The sequence below is a fragment of the Hippopotamus amphibius genome, chromosome 6 (genome assembly GCF_030028045.1).
Source record: "Hippopotamus amphibius kiboko isolate mHipAmp2 chromosome 6, mHipAmp2.hap2, whole genome shotgun sequence".
NCBI lineage: Eukaryota > Metazoa > Chordata > Mammalia > Artiodactyla > Hippopotamidae > Hippopotamus > Hippopotamus amphibius.
This window is the reverse complement of record NC_080191.1, coordinates 43,548,084-43,567,611: the sequence shown is the minus strand read 5'-3', so window position 1 is coordinate 43,567,611 and position 19,528 is coordinate 43,548,084. Positions and strand designations below refer to the sequence as shown.

The 19,528-nt window shown below is 41.2% G+C and overlaps 1 long non-coding RNA gene across 1 annotated transcript; it reads right to left on the bottom strand.

Moving 5' to 3' along the window:
* Nucleotides 1–7,849: 7,849 nt before the first annotated feature.
* Nucleotides 7,850–17,591, bottom strand: LOC130855098 (uncharacterized). The gene is made up of 3 exons (XR_009054226.1): nt 17,539–17,591; nt 13,756–13,942; nt 7,850–7,970 (listed from the first exon to the last, which is right to left on the bottom strand). It is a non-coding gene; the product is annotated as an uncharacterized LOC130855098 (long non-coding RNA).
* Between the last annotated feature and the right edge of the window lie 1,937 nt (nt 17,592–19,528).

Sequence of the window (19,528 nt, the reverse complement as noted above, 5' to 3'; positions counted from 1 at the left end):
TCACAAAGATGATGCTTAGAATAAGAGGAGCAGATTCGGGGTGGGGGGAGGGGTGGCAGTTGATGAATTTGGGTTTGATAATATAAGCAACTCCAGCTATAAATAAGAAACAAGAAAATTTCAATAGGAAATTAGGAGTTGAGAAGAAAGTGACAAAAACTTAGGAAGAGATGAAATCATTCATGACAAGTGTATAGTGAGAGAAGAGAAAAATGAGATAATTATAGTCCAAAGCAGTCATGATAATTAGGTTATCAATAGATTAACAGAATTAACAGTTAACTTAGTTATAATAAAGTGAAGGATTATATTACGCTAGTAAACCAATCAGAAAGAACCGAGATATAAAATTTGCATGAATGACTAAAGTAAAATAAGAACATAAGAGGGAGGGAGAGAGTATGGGTTCCCTGAACCTGAGGCCCAGCCACATGGTGGACCTTAGCAGGTTATGAGGTGGTGAGAATGACATCTGCGTATTTCACAGATGATAATAATTTGCCTGAAAGACAGAGAGAGAGAGCTAATAAATTGGGGTTTATTTGACTCTTGCACTTTGCCCTTTCCCCCATACACCACGCTATTTCCCTGGATCAGGAGACAGCACTCCCTGGAAAGGTATCAGCGGATAAGACTTAGGAAACGTCTACTAATTGGTGATAAGCTTAGCCCAGTGCCGGCCTGGTATGAACAACTAGAAGACTGGATGAGTGGATAGACGGATGAGTGGAAGAGTACCACAAAAAGGAGGCTTTAAAGATGGTCAAAGAATAAGAGTGTGGCTCAGACCTACAAGATCTTTAGTAGGGAGAGGGGCTCCAAATAAAGTCTAAAGGATAGTTCTTTAAGATGACATAAGTGCAGCATGGTTTTGGGTCTCTTCATATAAATGCGGTTGGCTCTCAAATTGGGAGGAAGTGTTTTTCTCACTTCTTCTGAAGTTCCAACCCTGGCAGCACTGGCTTGGAGGGCCCTGCACAGAACGCGTCAGGTTCTGAGGGTCTTTGGCTCAGTGTGTCGCCTTTGGTTCTACAGAATATTGATGAGGGATAATTCAGAGGGATGTTAGTGGCAGATGGTAGCAGTGTCCATGAAAAGCGACTTCATGGAGAGTTGTAATCCACACATTGCTTCTAAAATAGACGAAGAACATACAACTTTTATTTCTATAACTGATTTGAGCTTCAGCAAGGGACCTTACCCCTTGGTAGAAGATAAGTGAAAAAAATTGCGAAAGGCTTTGAAATGGGCAAAAAAAATGACTGTCCTATCTAGTACACTCTTCTGAGTTATCTCTACCTATCACTGACTTTGAGCTATTTTGAAACTCTGTGAGCTGTAGAATACGGATAGTAATGTAAATTGCAAATTGTGTCTGGTGGGGATGCAGTTAATTACTGACCTTTGGATATCGACCAATTTTGGTATTCATTTCAGTCTTCCTAATGGCGTGTGTGCGTGTGTGCGTGTGTGTGTGTGTGTTTGAATTCTCCTTTGAAATGGCTGTAAAATCTTACCAGTTTCCTAATAACTTAGGTTAATAAAATCCTTCACCCACGAGAGTCATGGCTGTATACTTCAGAAAATGTATCCTTTCACATAAGGGAAAACTGACTTTAAATTTGACAATTTATGACGTCGTTTTCTCTTCTAGTTTGAGTTGTTTCTGGAAATGGCTCTTTTTTATTTCACTTTCTGCCTCCTGCTCCTTTCCAAGGTGGCATCTTGATGTCAGGGGGACGAGGCTCACGTGGCTTGTGATGGTGGGGGAGAAACAAGATCTGAGAGTCACATGGTGCCTGTGTGGTCATTTGGCCATCATCCTGGTACCTCCCATAGGAGACTGTAGACCCAGGCATATACCGTGCCTTCATCTTCACCACAGGTCTTGGTGTCTCTCAACATGGCCCATGGAAACTTCTAGCTACCGTGTGTGTTCTTCGTGTGTCATGGGACATCTAGGGTGTGACCTCAGGCGCATCATTTATCCAATGCCCTCCACCAACGCTGCTCTGTGGCTCCTTTTCCAGGCTGATGTGGCTGCATCCCAAATGCACCGTTAGCCCAGCACAATCTCAGTCTTTTCTATACCCATAAGGGAATTTCCTTCATTAAAGTGTTGGCTTGCAAGTCTGAACTCTCTGCCCTCTCTCTTTGCCTCTCTTCTCCTTCTCATCATCCACCAAGACCCAGTGGGCAGGCATTCCATGTCCTTTTGCTGAAACCTTCCCCTGTACTCTGCCCTTCTGAAGGGTCACTCACTCTTCCCCTTTCTCCTTGGACTATAACAGCAGAATAGCCATTATATACATGCTATGTGGGAAAGGAAATAAGAAATCCATGGGTGTATTAGCTTCAAAACATTGTTAGTATTATATAGGGTATTGGAGTTCCTGAGTAGAAATCATCACTGGAGGAGCCAAGGGAAGAGAGAGAAATTGTGAAAAACAGAAAATAATTGAGAAGATTATTTAAACAAGGACAGCTAAGACACCCTCTGGGACAGCCCTTGTGAGTTTGAATAATGCAATGTCTTTATGAAGATGCTTGCATGGAAAACAATCATTCTGTACCACCATCAAAAAAGCATTACCTTATTTTGGGATTTCATGCCTCTAAAAACCCATATTCGCCCCTAAGGAAAACTGCATTAAAAAAAAATATGCTCTTAAACCACAAGCTTAATAATAGGTTTAGGAAATTTGCCAAGAATAAACATTAGCTCACTATTCTGTAGGAGTCAGTTTCTATTTTCTCCTCATTAATTAAAGGACATTTTGCTATTGCAGTTTTCTTGAACTTTTCTGTTGCCTGTAATACCAGAAAAAGAAAGAGAGTGATTCTGATATTATATGGGCTCTCAAAAGGCAAATAATATTCTCAAAAGAATGAATTTCCATCAAATTCTGAGTATTCATACAAAGTATGAATTCAAAGGCAGTATGTTGAGAAGGCTCTACGGTTTCTGGAGGGTATCTTTTCTTTGTTCTATTAAAGTAGACAGGCATTGTGCCTATAGGATAGGAGTTTTTGGCTCTGGATAGTAGCTATAATAGTACTCCTTTAGATAATTCCATCAATATGTGCAGGTTAAACAGCTCCTTATTGAATATCGCAAATAAAGTGGTGGTGAAAATGAGATCATATAATCAAAACAGTGAAAGATTCTTCAACGTAGTATAATCAGTATTAACCCAGATATAATATCCTATGAATTGCATGACCTTATAAAATAAACTTTTACACACACATATACACACTTAGTCATCCTGGAAATAAACGCTTGGCTCTTTCTTCATGTTGAATATATGTGTTGGACCCATTCTCAGAGGAAGTCAGTGGCTTAAGGTCCTACCATTAATAGCAAAGAGGGAAACTCAAGAATGCTAGTTTCTCAGTAGCTTAGTATGGAGTAGCTATCTTCTTAGTAGCTCAGTTTAGTCCTTGTCCTATAAAATAAATGCAAATTCATATCTTTATTGACTATAGTCACATATGTTCACACATGTGTGTATTAAACCTACCTATGTCCATATAACATACCTCTGCCCATAAAAACATTAACTCAGAAGTCTATCCTGCTTTAAACCATGGAATACCTGTCATCATTTTCCAACATGCATGAGAATCCATTCTGAGCCAAATGCTGGGAATAGAAAATGGAAAGGAGGGAGTCTCTGTGATCCAGGAGAACGGACTCTCAGTTGGACATTGGCTTATTCTCCTGGAATGTGGGTCACCGCATACTGCAGTTTCTTGACCTGAGGTCTCTGCTTCTCTGCACCAAATACAAAACAATCTCAGTCCAGCCTGGCCCGGGGTGAGCTCTGTCTTCTGGAAGCTATGCTGGGATGGCTGGTGTTCTGCAGTCATCATAAATTGCTTTCCTCTCGATGTGTACTCAGTCTTTATAGTTTGCTGCTTTGTGTGGTAGAGCTGGCTGCCTCTGCTTGTTTGTTCCTTGTACGCTGATTTGTTTAGAACTTGATACGTTTAAGAAGCATTGAATTTGAACTCAGATAAGAGCTCTAAAAATCACAGCCCTTATTTTCATAAACACTAAGCTTGTTCAAGGTCATCTTCACCACATCATGGGTCCACAGTGATCACGGGGATAATAGCGTTGGTGGGATGGTGATGATTGTTACGGCTGTGGGTGAGCTGTGCTCTAAGCTACACCTCATGAGATGAGTGGTCACTGTGGTCCGATGCTTCTTTTCAGACAGCCTCGTGTTGAATCCACAGGAGGTATAGAAGTGAACGAGAGAGGTGAGCCCTGGATCTGGACGCCTGCTGCTGACCTTGGGGACCCAAACCACAGCAGGTGTAGGGACTGTCTGGCTCCTGACAATAGTTCAGAACTACAGTTGTTTTGGCTGCCTGGTCCATTGTAGGGAAGGGGGAAAAATCTGCTTTTCTCTATCCTCCTAGGTTCTCCACCTGGGGCCTTACAAATTAGACTGACAAAGGACGTAGCAGCAAGGGAAAAATAGAGCTCATTAATATCTGGATGGCACACACATAGGAGAACTCAGTGATGAGTAACTCAAAGGGGTGGTTAGAACTGGGACTGATATAATATCTTAATAAAGACCAATAACTTTGTAGAGAAGTGACAAGACAAAGGAAAAAGGGGTTTAGAATTTTAGGGGTGGCAAACTGTGGGAAAGTAGATGAATGGGGGAAACTAATGGAAGATAAGGCTTGTTTTAGTAAGATTGGTTATGTAGATCCCTCTGGGATCGTCTCTGGGCTGATAAGAGTCTAGAGTTGTCTCCTGTGATTAAGAATCATCCTACCCTTCCTGGTAGAGAGGGGGAGGCCAGAGAGGTCTCCTTGCATCTGCTTCTTCTTACTTGCCTTCAGCTCAAAATCATCCTTATGCCAAAGTAGCAGATTTTGGGGGTGGCATGTTCTGGTCTCCTGCACAACCCAGGAAAACATGAGCACAGTAACCACAGCTCTGTTTTGCCCTGAAGAACATGAACTCCAGTTTGAAGAGGGATTAAAAATGTTGTCTTGAAGAATTTTGCCCTGATGATGGGGAGCCTTGTGGTCTAGTAAACTAGCATTTATTGAGTGTTTCCCATGTTTCAGGGCCTGGGTTAAGGACTTTACATGTGTGTCATTTAATTCTCATGACAACCCCCTGAAGGAGGTACTGTTCTTACTCTTTTTACAGATGAGACCCTTGGAGTGGTAAATAAATATATTGGTGCAAGGTCTAGAGTTAGGAATGGTGCCAGGGTTGGGACTGGAATATTTCCTTTATTAAATGAAGCCCCCTAAATTAGGCTATGCTGTAGATACTACCACAGCCCCGTTTTCACATATCAGGAAATATTGGTAAAGAGGGACCATAACCAGCCCTGTGGAGGGCACATTGCAGAGCTCATTTGAACTCAGGTGCGCCAGACTCCTGGACCTACTTCCTCCTTGTCAGTACTCTGCCGTCCCCCAGGAGAGGCCTCTGTCCTCATTCTGAGATGTCTTTCTGGGACTTGGAGATGTTGGCCATCCTGAGCATAAAATTACAATAGTCAGTCATATAATATCTTTGAATGGTTGGCGGATGTTAACTAGACTTATCGTGGTGATCATTTTATAATATATGGAAATATCAAATCACAGTGCTGTGTGTATCAGGAACTAACATAGCATAGTAGGTCAATTATACTTGAAAAACAAACAAAAAAACTCACAGAAAAGGACCAGATTTGTGGTTACCGGAGGCGAGGGTGAGAGGAGAGGGAATTGAATGAAAGCAGTCAAAAGGTACAACTTCCAGTTATAAGATAAAGAAGTACTAGGGATGTAACGTACAATATTATATAATTAACACTGCTGTATGTTATATGTGAAAGTTGTGAAAAGAGTAAATCCTAAGAGTTCTCCTCACAAGGCAAAAAAAACTTTCTTCTATTTCTTTGATTTTGTATCTGTGTGAGATGATGAATGTCGGCTAAACTTACTGTGGTCATTATTTCATGATGCATGTAAGGCAAATCATTCTGCAGTGTACCTTAAACGTATACAGTGCTGTATGTCAGTTATGTCTCAATAAATCTGGAAGAAGAAAAAAAAATACCCCCTTCTTGCTCTCTGCGTAGGAAATTGATGATGTGTTTGGGGTCAGATGCCCTCCTTTGCCACCTCTCCTTCCACTGCTCTCTCTACATAATTCTGTGGTTGCTCGTTTCCACTCTTACATCCCTCCACTTAGCTCGTGACTTAACCTTACTATGTCTTGTGTTCCAGGTACCTAGCAGGGCCTGGCGCAGAGCGAGAACTGAGGACACAGTTGGTGACCTAGGAAGGGGGGACGGTGACTCATGTGTCATCTTTCCAGATAACTTTGCATCAGCAGTGGGCACACATGCAATAAGCTCGAAGAAAGGCTGAAGGGGAGACTTTCAAACAGGACATCAGCCCTTGGGTCATCTCCACTGCTCCCCTTCCTCAGAGAGTAGTTCCACAGAAGAACAGTCTGGAAGCCTCACTGTGGGGGCTTAGGGTTGCTGTTTCTGTGCAAACAGGAGGGGTCTACTAGGTGTTTGTTGTCCCAAAGGCAACGTTACTGCAGCAACTCATCAGGCAGAGCTGTCGACAGTGTTCTCCTGCGGTCTGTTCTCCCCTAGTTCTTTTGTAGAAAGGACACAGGATTAGGAGTCAAGAGAGCCAAGTCTTCCCTGTTTACCACGTAGGAGCTGTGTGATTTTAGAAGTCATGTTACCTCCCTAAGCATTTGTTCTGTTATCTCTAAAGTAGGAATTATAATAATATATGGCCTGACTACATCATAGGGTTACGTATATCAAAAAAGATTGTAAAAAATGGAAATCCTTTGTAAACCAGAGCACTCTGTTTGTCTAAGGTATTATATTCACCTGCACACTTGGGCTGCCCATGGTGATTTATGTTTATAGATCCCTTTGATACATCTTAGGAAATTCCTGGCAGTTCTGACACTCAGGTGTAGCTTACTTTTCTTTGGGTTTTAAGAAATGCAGAGAGATTCTCTTTATAAAATTTTGTATAACATTTTCTGTCTCTCTGAGGCTTCCATTTTTTCTTTTTTTTTTTTGGCATCTGTAAAATGCATGTATGATGTGCCTTTAGGCCAGTAAGTAAAAACCACATCCCTCTTATCTCTGTTCTGAGAAGGAGGTCAAATTATAGGTCCTGTGAGAAGGGAACTTCTTAGTTCCTTTTCTAGCTGAGGCTAAGCTTCAACTGCTCAACCAACCCCAGAGGTTGGTTACCAAGGGTCACCCTAGTCCATCACTGTGAGGGCAGGCGGCTCCACTGTACTTCAGTAATTTGTGAGTAGAAAAAGGAGTACCTTCGCAACAGTGAAGGGAGAAGGGGCCTGGGACAAAAGGGCCCCTATATACCAGAGAGGACTGCAGTAGTGGCAGGAAGTGAGAGAGAGGCTGAGGAGAGCCTTGATGGAGCAAAGACAGAGTCTTGGTGGGGCCGCAGGCCCATCTAGGCTGTGTGCCCGAGAGCAGTAAGTGGTTTTGAAGCCAGCTCAGTGGCTTGGGTCCTGTTGTACCACACCTAATTCCTATTACTCATTACTAACAGGAATAACTTTTTTTCCTTCAGACATCGTGTCTTCAACAATGTAAAAAAGAGTATTTTTTTTTTGTTTTGCAATAGCTAGTGAAGGTGAGAGGCAAACAAAGGTATCCTTGCTCCAAATCAAGGCTCTGTTTCTTACTGGGACTGCCTAAAAGCCTCAGGAGATACTCAGGCTGTGTCCTACCAGCTTGGGGTTCTCTGTAGGGAGAGGTTGTGGGAAGAGTGCTCACCTGGCCAGAAATGCAAACTTCACCAGCTATGTGTTTGAAAAAATGCTTTATTATCTACCCCAGTCCCCACACTTGCTTGGTTCATCATCTCTTCTTGGCACAAGACAGCGCCCTAGGCTAGAATGAGGTCTCTCACCCTGAAGGCAGTCAAAAGACCTAAAAGAAAAAAAATCAGATTTTTTTTTAGGATTATGAAGGGATTTAGATAATTCTAATCCAACAAAGTGATGTTTTTCCACAAAAGGAGATTGAGTTTCCAAGACAGGACTGCCCTGTAAGGTTGAACAGGTGGTTCACTGCTCAGTTCAGGGATACCAGTTGCACTATTGTTACAAAAAATTTATTTTTTTTTCCACTGAGGTTGGTTCAGTTTCCTGAGGAATGGATGCCTTTCCCTGGTGTGCATGAGGGCACTGCATGGACTAGCCACTGTGTTGCTCTGGGGAGGAAATTGGTTTATTTAAGAGATAAAAAGAAGGGAAAGACTCCCTATTTACTGTCGTTCTTCTTAGCCAATTAAAGGCATTCAGACTATGGTTTAGTAACATTTACTGACCATTTTTTTTTGTAGTTACAGTTATCATTCCTATTTCACACATGGAGAAGATGAGATGCAAAGAGGTCAAGCAATTTTCTAAAGGTCGCATAGCCGGTAAGTGGCAGAACCAGAATTTGAACCAAGGTAATTTGGCTCCAATGCCTACTCACTTAAGCATGTCGATTACCAAGACCGTATCTTCATTTTCATAAGGACATTATTTACCCAGAGGAGTCTCTGGTGGGATGAGTCGAAGGGAAATATATAATCGCTTGTGACTCCTGCTTTATTCTACGTTGTCCAGCAAAAAGCATAAAGTTAGGAGGCACCTTATGTCTGCGTCCTTTACCCCCACTCCCTTACCTTTAGCTTCAGACCTGGTTTGCATGTGTTTTATCTATAGGACCACAGCATCAAAGAATACAGAGTTTTTCCCATTATAGTGAGTTTTCTTAAACAATGATGAACGTAAAGTAAGCTACATTTGAACAGTTATTTAGTTTGCAAAGTGCCTTCATGTTTATTTCCTTATTTGAGCTTCATAACAACTTAGATAAGAAAAGCGTTATTAGCCCGTATTACAAATAGGAAACTAAAGCTCAAAGAATTTCCAGAGGGACAAAGGTAGAGATGTTTCTGAACCCAGGGACTCTGGCTCTTAATCCCATGCTCTTTATACTATATTCTATATGGATATCTACACTGATGTGCATATCTAGCTATATACGTATTTTAAATTTTATTTTGATTCAAAAATGTGATTCTGAAAATCACTCTATCGGACACAGTGAGGATTTCCACATGAGTTTTGTCATATTTTCTGGGGTAGCATAGGTCCTGTCTGTGGGGATTTATTAGTGACACAGGCTGTGGGATGACTTGGCATGGTTGCCCTCGGGACTCCCTGGGAAACGAATTTTCCCACTCTGTTTGTTGATTTTTTTGTGCTTATATAATCAGTTCCCAAAACTTTAAGACTCATTATTTTCCACCTTTGATGGGACCTTTGTGAAATTTCCCCATTTTCTCTTCAAGGAATTTCAAGTTAGTCACTACCCTTCACAATGACTTTTGAGATTTTCCATACGCTGTTCTCAATAGCACCAAAAGAAATTCCCACGCCGTCAGATGGCAAAAAAACGCCTGCAACATTCAGACACTCCAGTAACTAAGCCGATCAAGATGTGTTTAAAATGTAATCTTCAACCAGGAACTTGACATTTCCCTGAAGACTTCCAAATCTGTGCTATTTCTGCATGTCCTCTCCAATCGTCTACAGTGATTTTCATTAAGGAGTCAAAACCCAACATTAGAAAGCGAACACATTATTAATGGGAAAGCACATTTGATTACCTTCCCAGTTAAAATTCTCTTGATCATTAGCTGATTTCCTCTCTCATTCCTCTCAATTTTATGGAATGCTGTTGACTACCTACTTTTTGTCTCACATCCATGGACACATCCCTGAAGAAACAAAAATGCCGTGTAGACCTCTCCTAACTTCATTTCTTCTCAAAGATTTCATTGAGTTGGAGCTCATTTGTACTTCAGTGGAAGGTGTCCAAGGAAATTCCCAAAGTACTCAATAAACGCTGCTTTAGTGACTCAAAAATTATACTGATTTAGTGTTATTAAAGTGTTTCTTGTTTGAACTGATTTATACTTTATCGTCATCATAAAAGAGCATATTTCTTCTCTGACACAGAATGCCTCTTTGTGACCCAGAGTAAATTACTTAAGCCATCTTCCTTCCATTTCCTCAGAAAAGAAAAAGAAAAAGAAAAAACGGGGCTAGGCATGTTGAACTGATTACGCGATAAAGAAGGTGACTGAGTTCTTATTTATAAAATATCCTAAAGATTCAAAACCATATACATACAGCATAATTAGTAATTCTCTGTAGCGTTTGTTGTAACCTATAGACTTAATGGCCTTGGATTACTGTGACTCATCCTGTGCATTGTATCCAATAAAGTCATTCTCAAAAAGGAAAGTAGCATGAAATAAAGCGTTGGCCCAACATTTTGACCACACATCAACTTGAAAGAGGACTAGAGGAAAAATCTTCTTCAGTGGTGGATGTGGTTTCAGTAGACACAAAATAGGGCAACATTCAGGGAAGACAAAAAACATTCTACATGCTTCTGAGACTCCTTGATAGATCACCATTTTCCTGGAGAGCCTCACGCCACACAGTTCATGCAAACCCTGTGAAGTGAGACCATCTATTTGCTCAGGCATGCAGAAATCTTTGAGAAGACAGGGGTGGGAAGTCTTTGGAGGAAAAGGAGTGCCAGTGACCAGGAAAGGAATGACCTTAGGAAATGAATAGGCTAAGGGGAGGAGCAGATGTCTTAGGGCAAAGCTTTTTTTTTTTAATTTTCTCAAAACTATCATGTCCATCACGGACATAGAGAACAAACTTGCGGTTGCCAGAGGAGAGGGGGCTGGGGGAGGGATGGCTTGGGAGGTTGGGGTTACGTTATTATATATAGAATGCATACATGACAAGGTCCTACTGTATAGCACAAGGAACTATATTCAACATCCTATGATAAACCACAATGGTGAAGAATATAAAAAAAGAATGTGTGTGTGTGTGTGTGTATATATATATATATATATATATATATATATATATATAAACTGAATCACTTTGCTGTACAGCAGAAATTAACACAACATGGTAAATCAACTATACTTCAATTAAAAAAACTTTTTTTCCTTGTCTTAATGCTCAACTAAATAATGACAGGCAATCCCTGAATTCAGTCATGTGCCCCATGGAACAGAGTACACTGTGAAAATGCACCTCAGCAAACATCATTCTTCAAAACATAGCTTTAAAACTGAGGACACATTTAGCCTGGTAAGTAGAAATAAACAAAACAAAGCATTCTGTAGCATCCCTGTGACCGTTGTTAAAGGAACCAAAACCCACAGGCACAAGATACGAGTCATTATGAGGCAAGTGACAGTTCCTTGGTGAGCTCAGAGGCTATTCTTGTGCAGTCACACTTGGGCCGCTGCCTGCCCACTGCTGTGAATGACCCGGTGTATCCAGTGCCTGGTTCTTGGTGACCCTCACTCTTGGCTTTCATATGCTATGCATGTAAGTTGCTTTTTGTATCAATTTAAATTCAATTCTGATTTTTTAGGGTAAGAATGAGAAACAGTCTACCAAGGGTTAGTGAAACACACAAACACACAGAGTAAATCCAGAGAGACATTGAGTAAAAAACGTTATAGTCTTGTTAAAATCCAAGAACCTTTTGTGTGGAGCAGAAATTCATTACCATTTAAAAGTCTGATTTATTATACTGGTAAATTTATTTTTAAATGAGCTTTTAAAAACAGGCAATGTTCCTTTAAATATTCACATACTTCTTGTCCAAACAATAAATCAAAAATATAATTCCCTGAACTTTCATACATTGATTATAAACTTAAACATATCAAAATGTAAATTAAAATCATGTCAAGTATATTAGATTTTCTTAGTAGCTCTCTGTAGTAAGCTGAATTGTGGCCACCTAAAGATATCAGGTCCAAATTCCTAGAATCTGTAAATGTGACTTTATAAGGAACACTGGCCTTTGTTGATATGACTAAAGATCTTGATAAGGGGAAAATATCCTGGATTACCTGGCTGGCCCTTAAATCCAATCAGAAATGTCCTTACAAGTGAAAGTGATTATAAGATATAGACACAGAGAAGAGGAGGAGCTATGTGACCACAGAGGCAGGGATTGGAGTGATGTGGCCACAAGTCAAGGAATGCTGGCAGCCACTAGAAGCTGGAAGAGGCAAGGGATGGATTCTCCCCCAGAGCTTCTGGAGACAGTGCAACCTTGATTTTGGACTTTTGCTCTCTTCCAGAACTGGGAGAGAATACATTTCTGTTCTTTTAAGCCATCAAGTTTGTGGTAATTTGTAACAGCCAGCACAGGAAACTAAATATACTCTTTAACACCCGAAGAAGCAAACAGAACAACCTAAAATGTCACTCTGGTTACAAAACTGTTTAAATACCTTCTCATCATTCCTGCTTGAAAAAATACGATCTACTTGATTTTGCTTCTTAATCTTATTTTCTACTCAGCTGAGGTTGCATGTTCTGGGTGTGTTGACTCCCTAACTCGGCTGGGCCTACGACCTGATTATTACAGGCCAGGATGATTCAAACCTGAGCCATTGATCATAGGCTGAGGTCCTTCCATGATAGTGCTCTCTGGTTTTGTCATAGAATTTTAATCATCTTTCCTACTGTCTTTCGGGTTTTTTCTTTTTTCCCTTTTTCTTTTTTTCTTTTGGCTAATAACTATAATATACTGACATAGTCTGCAGGAAAATTATATATTTCTTATGGGTAATTCATTATACCAGTTAGGAAAATCAGGCAGATTCATTTTCTTGGATGGGCCATTAGCCCTCCTTCAAGTTATCTCAGAATGCCCCTGTTAAGACTGCTCCTGAAATGATTATTCATTGTGCAGGCCTCCTTGCCCTCAATTGTTTCTACCTGGTGGTTTCTACCTGCTGTGAGACCAGCAGCAGTATTGAATCACTCTTCCTGTCACTGATACAACTTCAGGATGCCCTCTACATGTGCTCACCCACAGTCTTCCTCTCACTGTCCTGATTACACTTCTACAAAGTCACTAAATACTTAAACATATTCTACTATATACATGTGCCACAGGCAGGGATGAGGGCATTGGACCATCACTTGATGCCTTTCTCCCACTTTGCATCCTTAGTGTGTTGACTTTGTTTGTGTCTCTTGCTTCACGGGTCACAGGTGACTGCTGCTTCAGGTGTTATGAGAAAGAAGAGTAAAAATGGGCAGCAGCTCTGTGGGTACTCTTCCATCCTAAAGGCAAAAGCTTTCCTAAGATACCCAGTCCCAACAAGGCAGACTTCCATGCACCTCTCACGGGCCCAAAGGATGTCATGTGATCTCCCAGCTTCAAAGAAGACTGGGCACAGGTACCTAGAATTTCTAAACACTAGTAGTGTGAGGCCACCAAGGGAGAAGAGTTGGGAAGGGTGATTGATGGGCCAGCCTCCCATATGCCCCACAACCTCTCTCTGCATGTCTGCCTGATGCTTCTCTCTCTAGATTTGTTTCTTCTGCTTCACCATTTATTTATATGGCCCTGAATGATCACCTTAGCTCTAGAGAAACTCCCAGTCCAGAGGCCTGTTTCTCTATTGTGATCTGTGGCCTTTCTTCTTCAGATTCACTGGGGGTACTTGTTAAAAGGATCCTGAGCTCCAAACCTGCTGCATCAGACACATCCTAAAGATGGAAGATCCTGAAGATTAAATATCCTTCAGTTTTAATCCCAAAGATGTGCTGATGGAGCTTGGGACTCTCGCCTCATTCTTATGGACACTAACCTTTGAGGGTCAGTGAGCTGGAGTCCTTGGGTCCCAATTCCAAAGTCCTGGGAAAGGCTTCTGATTGGTCTGCTTGGGTCTGGCATGTATAATACTCAGTCCATTCAATTGAGGATGCCACTGGAAGGCAGGTGGACTCAGGGCCCACAGTGCTGATCTCCTATCAGTGACGCTAGGAGCAGACTCTCTAAGAAGCAAGACAGGGCAAGAAAGGCAAAGCTCTAACTTCTCTGTTACAGGACTTACAATTCCCAACATGCAATTCTCATCTCACAGGTGCCCTCTGATGATCCCAGATGTCTGTCTCACACAGCAGGTTTCTGCTTATGCAACTTAGGGTGTTTCCTCTGACCCAGTGACCCGCCCTCCCCTGTCTGGTTGGAACCAGCTGCTATGGAGGTCATCTCATTTCACCTCCTTCCCACCCATTACCTGCCCAGGCCTGGCCCCACTCACATCACTCAACTTTAAAATGCTATGGGGCTTTATGTTGATGCATCACAATTCAGCCCACACAGCAAGTTCCAAAGATCAGATGTGAAGAAATGCCACATTAAAAACTTTTTTCCTGCAGCTCCATATGTAGACTTTATTTTTACTGATAGCCTAAATTTCTTAATCTTTCCGTGTTAAGATAACTCCTTACTTCCAATTTAAGATTTTGACTCTTTTAGTAACTTTGCAGCAAATTCAGTTTTCTTTTTTTCTCCCTTAGAGTGACCTCAGTAGGAAGGGGGCTTAGGAGTAATCTGGGTTCTCCTGTAATCCTCTGCCTTTGATGGCCACTGTGTTGTCATGCTCTAGGCTTTGGGGAACTGTGGCTAGCACCCATGAGGCATCACCCATCCTGCCTAGTCTTTGACCTGGTGGGCTGACAGCCACTGCTGCTAACATGGTCTCTGCCTCGGTAGTGATCAACCACAAAGCCCACACTTCTTCAAACTTCTGCTCTGCTCCTAGACCTCTTGTGACTCAGCAACTCCTGCAGCCCCTCCACGTCTCTGCTTCGGGTTTCAAAACTCAGTTTTCTATCCATATTATTCTATTATATGCAGGAATCTGCAAGGCTCCACAAAGGCCTGCCTGCCTAGCTCCTTCCCTCAGTCATTGCCAATTTATGACTCAAGAGCCATGTTGCTTTAATGCCTTCAAAATCAAGGCTTTTCTATGAGACTGGCTGTCCTCTTCGGCTCTGACTTGGAAAGTCATACTGAGTGTCTTTACCACACTTCACCTAAGATTTGGCCACAAGAGGGAACAGATTTTACCACCAGCTATCTTGCTCTTATTAAGAACCCTGCCTTATTCTCTCTGAATTTCTTTCTCTTGCTCACTGGTAGATCTTCATTTCTTTTTAGGGTAACAAGATAGATATAGCAACTGACATTCTTCACTATTCTGTGGAAGTTGGTGCAAACTCAGTGCTCAGTCCACCGAAGTAGGTTCTTGATCATTAGAATTCCATGTAAACCATTCATTTCTCTCAACAAAAGCTGGTTCTTGCAAACTAAAAACAAACAAACAAACAAACAAACAAAAAACCCTTTGGCTTTCAGATTATAGAGTTTACTCTGCATTTAAGAAATCCAGTCACAATTTTCATAGACTTCTTTGTTTTAGGCTGATCTGCTCTCCCCTGACAAAAGCTCATAGAGAATATCACTGGTACTTGAGAAGTCTGAGAAAGTGTAGGATGAAATCAACCAAGAACATGTATATGAATATAAAACACTCTCATCCCATTCACACTCTCAGTTATGTTCTCTTACACCTGTGATTCATGTGTGTTGATCTTGTTTCTCCTGATAGCCTAGAAGTTCCCTGATGACAGGTGGCATATATTTTTCAATCTCCCCCAAACTTCTATCACTCGATAAGTGTCTTTTCCACAATCTATTTAGTGCCATGTTTTGGGGTTTGTTTGCATTTTTTGTTTTGGTGATTTCGCTGTTTGAAATGGTCCCTAATTGGAGTGCTGAAGTGCTATCTAGTATTCCAAAGCACAAGAAGGCTGGGATGTGCCTTATGGAGAAAATACAGGTGTTAGATAAGTTTCATTCAGGCATGAGTTAGTGTTATTGCCTGTGAGTTCAATATAGTGAATCAACAATATATTTTAAATAAGGTGTCTTTAAATAGAAACACGTATAAAACAAGGTTAAGTGTTGGGTGGCTGATGGAAATATTGTGAGCAGAGAGGCTTATGGGAAACTAACGCTGTATTTCCCCAGGAGCAAAGTGATTCAGTTTTGCTAAATCAGTGTTCTCAGTGGCTTTATAGAACATAACTGCTAGAAATATCGCAAATCAACTGCATGTGTTTGCAGACCATGTGAAAGTCAGCTGCAGTCACTGTGACAATTTACCCCCGTATCTTCAGCTTTGTGATGCTTGTCTTACTGATGGGCACAAAATACTAGAACTACATTTAGATATACACACAGCTGTGTATAAATCTAAGTTCGCCTCTGGGCAAGTGAAACTCTCATTGACTCTCAGTTTATCTCTAAAATAAAAACCGTCCAAATTAGTTGTGATGATTAAAATGAGATAACTTATAAGCCTGGAGTAAAGTAGACATTTCACAAATAGTATCACTGTGGTTATCAGTCAACAAATAGTTGATTTCTCAAGACAGATCCAACTGGATGTTTGAGTGGAGGCAGGTAACTCTAGTCACCGTCACATGCTCATTTCAACTGGGAGTCTGGGTATGTAGCATAGTGATTGGATTTATTGCCTTAGATCACATCTCTGAGATTGTGGGAATAGGTTAGTCTTAGGACCCTATCAGAGTAGAATAGAAATATTCAACACAAATCGGTTTATCATAATCAGTGCCAGGCTACTTTGCATATTATTAGATGTTTCAGGAAAAACACAACTCAGAGGCTAACTCTCTTTCTTTTTTTCCTTCCAGAAGAGAGAATTTTAACTACACCCATCACAAGAGGTGAACCAGTGAAGCAGCATTTTATCTAGATGAAATGACTGTATGCTGTAAGAATTCTGTTGATATGGAAACCACGTTTCTGATACTGCAACTAAATCATCACTTGCTTCTCTCAGGTTTCAGTGACCACGGAGAAATTATGGGTTTTACTGAGCCAACCCTTGTGTGTCAACAAAGGCAGCTAAAGAATCATTTAAATAAAAGTTTTCAAGAAGATCTAACTTCACAAAAAAACAGTGCATATCACCAGTTAATAGAGTTAAACTTTTTGTTTTTGCAGTTTGGTAAGACTGAACTGGATACTTTACATAACGCAAGTTTACATTACACTTTAAACAAATATGTTCTTCCAGGAGTGGTCCTGATCTCTAAACTGTATGCTAGGCATCTCCACTTAGGTGTCTGACAATCCTGACACCAACCATCCCTTCCCTCCTCTCCGAACAATGGCATTATCAGTCTGGCTGTGGACCAAGTCTAATATCTGGGAATCAGCTCTGATCTCATTCTTTCCTTCACATCCCATTTGTTGGGAAGTCCTTGTCAGCTTTACCTCCAAAATATATCCCCAATCCAACCACATCTCACTCCCTCTACTGCTACAAGGCGAGTCCAAGAAATCATTGTCTCTTACCTGAATGGCTCCAGCAACCTCTTAACTGGTCTGACTGCTTTCATGCTCTCTCACCCACAGACACTCCCCTTTCGTTCTTCAAACATCAGACAGAATATTCTTTTTAAAGATTATATTTGATCGTATCACTCCCCACTGAAAACCCTCCCATTGTAATTAAATAGAATCTAAACTCTATTAGGGCTCAAGGACTTACCTGAGCTGTTCTCACCAACATCCTGGACCTGAACTTGTACCCTTCTCCCTGTCACTTATTACATTCCTCTGCCTGCCACTCACTCTTCTTCTCTTTGTCTCTGGAAAATGCAAAATATGTTCTGGTCTCACAGTCTTTTCTCCTGCCATTTCCTCTAGTTCGAATGGTCTTTCCCAAGATCTTGACCTACTCTGGCTTCCTTTCTCATAATTTAAGACTCAGAAAAAACGACACCTCTTCAAAGAGTCCTTGCCTGACTACTTAGCTAGAGTAGCTATCCCTTGCTGTAAGACACCCTCTATCTTATTATCTTATTTGTTTCTTTAGGAGACATCACTCCTTGAATTTTTCTTCCCTCCTCTTCTCCCCCCTCACTCCCTCTCTCGCAATCTGTCTTCCTCCCTTCCTTCTTCTTTTCCCACTTGTTTGTTGGCTATTTACCCCATCACAGCATAAACATCACTAAGATAAAGGTTTCCCTCATTCCTTATGTAATTCTAGCACCTAGAATAGTACCTGGCTCATGGCACGTGCTCAGTTAGTAAATACCATTTATTGAGGGACTTCTGTGAGCCAAGCACTGTGTTATCTTCATTAGATATCTATCTCTATTTCTCGAAACAATCTTTCAAAGATTTAAATATGAATAAGTTGAAGCATGGAGAGGTTATGTGACACAGCTAATTGGTGTGAAACTAAGTTGAATTGAGAGGGTCTGTTCAAATCCCATGCTTTTTTTTTTTCCTGTTATTCAACACTGCTTCCCTCCACTTGATTTCCAGGCTCGATGTTTGTGACTAAGCTTCCCTGTACTTATCTTTCATATTTGATTTTACCAAACGATTGCCTTTACACAGCTATTGATATCTAGTGTCATTTTTGCTGAGATTGATACTAAGAAATTTACTAATCTTTTGGGTTATTTTTCTTTATATGTATAAGACAACTTTTAACCAAGTACAATGAAACTGATGGTAATTAGTATCATGGAAATGAGGTTTTTTTTCTGAGATATTAGTGATATAGAAAATAACACTTAGTAGTTTTATCTTCCTCAATCAATATCTTTGTGGCTGGCTCTATTATAGTAATTATATTGTGTATTTGCTTCCCGCTCTCTCTACAGAGTTTTTCAATCTCTATTTCAGTTTATATAGGACATAAATTTACAGACCCCCAGGTCCTTTTTAGAAATGGGTGTGGGTAGAGAGGGGAATGGGAAGTAGAAACCGTAAATGAGTACACACATTTGGAACGGTCGTAGTGATTGAGCGATGTCATTCTGAACATTTTAAAGACAAATACTGAGGGTGAGGGAAGTGCTTGTGGTGAGAGATGAGAGAGGATAGGGTTGACTGAATTGAGGTCAGATATTCCTGACTAGGGCCTCATGTACAAGCTGTATTTTCATGTCTTGACTCAGTGGGGCAAATCTGAACACAAGCAAGAATTACCCCAGAGCAGTGGAGACAGTAGAGAGCTCTGCCAGTCCCCCTTCCACCCCACCCTTGTCCTCAAACACCCACACACTCCCCAGCATCTTCTGAATGTACCCATCTCCACCACAAGCAGGTGGGTGATACCCAGAAGCCCAGCTCTCAGCTGCCCACTAGTGCGCAAATTAGCTGTTGTATCTCTTGGGTGTAAAGGGGACCATGGAATATAAAAGAAAGGAAATATGGAAGACCTAAGACTTACTCATCAATTTGGAAAAAATTAAGAGGCTACACCATGGGCTCCCCACACAGCCCGTATTTTAGCTTCCTTGACCTATAACTGACAATTTCTTTGGCTTCTTGACATGGACTCACACACTCCTTTACCAGGACTCCCTGTGGTTCCTGTGAGCTTCCTGTGCCCTGCCCCCACCCACTCACCCATCAACCTGTCCTGACCTGTCCTCAGGTTCCTGTCGCTGGGTGCCCAGTATCTCCAACCTTGTCTTCTTCCGACAGGGTGTGAAAGGAGATCTACCTTCCCATCCGCACTT